The sequence below is a fragment of the Triturus cristatus genome, chromosome 1_2 (assembly GCF_964204655.1).
Source record: "Triturus cristatus chromosome 1_2, aTriCri1.1, whole genome shotgun sequence".
NCBI lineage: Eukaryota > Metazoa > Chordata > Amphibia > Caudata > Salamandridae > Triturus > Triturus cristatus.
Window position 1 is genome coordinate 290,698,982 of NC_140580.1, and position 2,794 is coordinate 290,701,775.

Consider the following 2,794-nt stretch of genomic DNA (forward strand, 5'->3'; position numbering starts at 1 on the left):
TGCAAATCTCAACACATTATGTAGTAGACCAGATGGAACCACCAACTCTGGAAATACCATTGCCCAGTCCTACGACTCTATCAACGGATGTCGATCCGCTTAAAAGTGGTGGAAGCGATTCAGATCCGTTTGACGAAACCCTAAAGGTTCTCTCCTGGAATGTTGCTGGTATTGTCAATAAACTTAACACGAGTGACTGGGACTCCTTGATAGCAAATAGCGATATCTGTCTCTTCCAAGAGACATGGGCTAGGGAACCACTATCTAGAGTGGGGTATGCTGTGTTTGAAATTAATGCGACCTGGTCAGGTAGAGGGAGGCCCTCTGGAGGACTGGCGATCTGGGTCGCTAGTCACATTGGGTGTAATGCGGAGAGTCTACCGACTCACTCCCAGGATATTCAGTGTGTTATACTCAGGTGGCCCAACGCTTTAAGTCTAGCAATAATTAACGTATACTCCCGACCCACCAAGTTGGCCATGGAATCTCCCACACTTGATGATCTTACTGGCTTTCTGGCTAGCCTCCCGAATGACCTTAAGATAGTCTTGGGAGGAGACTTAAATTGTCACTTCGAGCCTTTAGAAGGCCTCAAGGAAGGAGCCCTTGCAGTGGAAGATGACCTCTGGGGAGTTCCGCGTTGCCAATCCCCATATGTTAAAATCTGGTCTCCCCTAGTAGTACAAATACTCTCCTTAACGCTGAACTTTTCCTTAAGGGCATGCAATGGCCGCAGTATTTCAGATACCCCCTCCGTATGCACTTTTAACAGGACGAATAACGAATCCAGGTTAGACTACATTTTGGTAGACATTAGTCTCTGGCCCAAGATCCAGGACTTTAGAATAATTGTAAGAACGGATAGTGATCATAATGCACTTGTAATGTATATGGTGCACCCTAAAGGTACAGCTCGATCACTCGCCGATGAGCCCAGACACGTTCCTGGGAACCTGTTAATTAGTTCCAATAGACGTAGGATCAATTGGGGGAAAATGGCGAGCTCAGACGAGTCCATAAGCAAAATTTTTCGCCTAGCACTCCCGAAGCTTATGGAAACGGATAATCTAATCTCGCAGCCAAGAATCCCAGAATTCAATAAGAAATTAGCTCATATTCATGAAGAACTGGTGGCCCTTTTAGGCGAGGTTTTTTACCCAGTGTTACCTCAAAGGAAAAAAATAACTCGTACCCCTAACTGGTACAATGCATCCTGTAAAAAGGCCAAGTCCGAACTCCTGAAGTGTGTTAAAATGGGATCTGACAAGTGCAAACTTGCTGAGCTTAGACGGATTTACAAGAAAACTATGGCAGTGGCGCGAGCTGATTGGGACTGGAATAAATGGCAGGATTTAACATCAGCACTGGAAGCGAAAGATCTGAGGAAATTCTGGTCCCTGGTGAATACTGGCATGCCAGAACATAAAGCTGCAATAGAGCCAAACATTGCAGCTTCCGCTTGGGAGGCCCATTTTGGCCAACTATACCAGGAACCACCTCAGATCGATGGCGTAAGGGACAGGGCCTTTACTGTCGCTCCTGCCACTGCACCAGCCCTGGAATTTACTCTTTCCGAGGTGGTCAGTGTTATTCTAGCCCTGTCGAGGGAGAAGGCCCCAGGACTTGACAGGTTGCCCGGCGATCTTTTTCGCTCCTATCCAGATATATGGGGTCCGTATCTTCTCACACTCTTTAATGCCATTCTGGGTGGGATGGAGATTCCTTGTACTTGGCTGGGGGCTGAGATAGTGCCCATTTTCAAAAAGGGCTCTCCTCTAGTCCCAGCCAACTACAGGCCAATAAGTCTTATAGATGTCCCCCAGAAAATTTACTCCCGCCTACTCCTAAACCACCTCATGGAGTGGATTGAGGAAAATAAAATTCTCAGCCCCTTACAAGCTGGCTTCAGAAAAAACACGTCCACCATGGATCAGATCTTCCGCCTCGTACTCCTATATTGGAAAACTGTGATCATTGAGAGGGGAAGGCTGTACATGGTGTTCGTGGACCTGAGGTCAGCTTTTGACTTGGTCCCCAGGAAGAAACTTTGGGAGACACTAACGGGGCTGGGAGTTCCACGCCACCTATTAAACGCCATCATTAGGCTCCACGAAAACAACTTTGCACAGGTCAGGTATGGAAGGACGGGTGAGCTGACATCTAAATTCCCAGTTCATAGAGGGGTGAGACAGGGTTGTGTCCTTGCCCCGACCCTCTTCTGCCTTTATGTTAACAACGTAATTGCGCATCTTGACAACGTTCATGACAATGATGCCCCGTCCCTGGCCGGCAGGAGGGTACCGGCCATTATGTTTGCGGACGATACCCTCCTGCTGTCCAAATCTCCGATGGGGATCCAACGGATTTTAGATGGCTTTGGTCTTTTCTGTAGCCAATATGGCTTGGAAATAAATACAGGGAAGACCAAGTTCATGATATTTAATCCCACAGCCAAAACTAGACCAAACCCTTCCCTGAGTTCAGTAACACTGGAGAGAGTAAAAACCTTTCAGTATTTAGGGGTAACGCTGCATGAGAACCTATCATGGGAACCTCACGTAGCAATAAGCCGCCTGAAACTTGCACAAATGTCGGGGGGAATTCTGAAGGTGGCAAATTCTTCCACCTATAAACCAATTAGCCCGGCAGTGGTAATGTACAAGTCCCAAGTTAAAGCTGCTGCATCCTATGGTGGAGAATTATGGGGACACAAGGCGGGCACAGGAATTATCAATGCAGAAAATAATTTCTTAAGGCGTCTCCTGGCCCTCCCCCGCGGTACACCCCTTCTTCC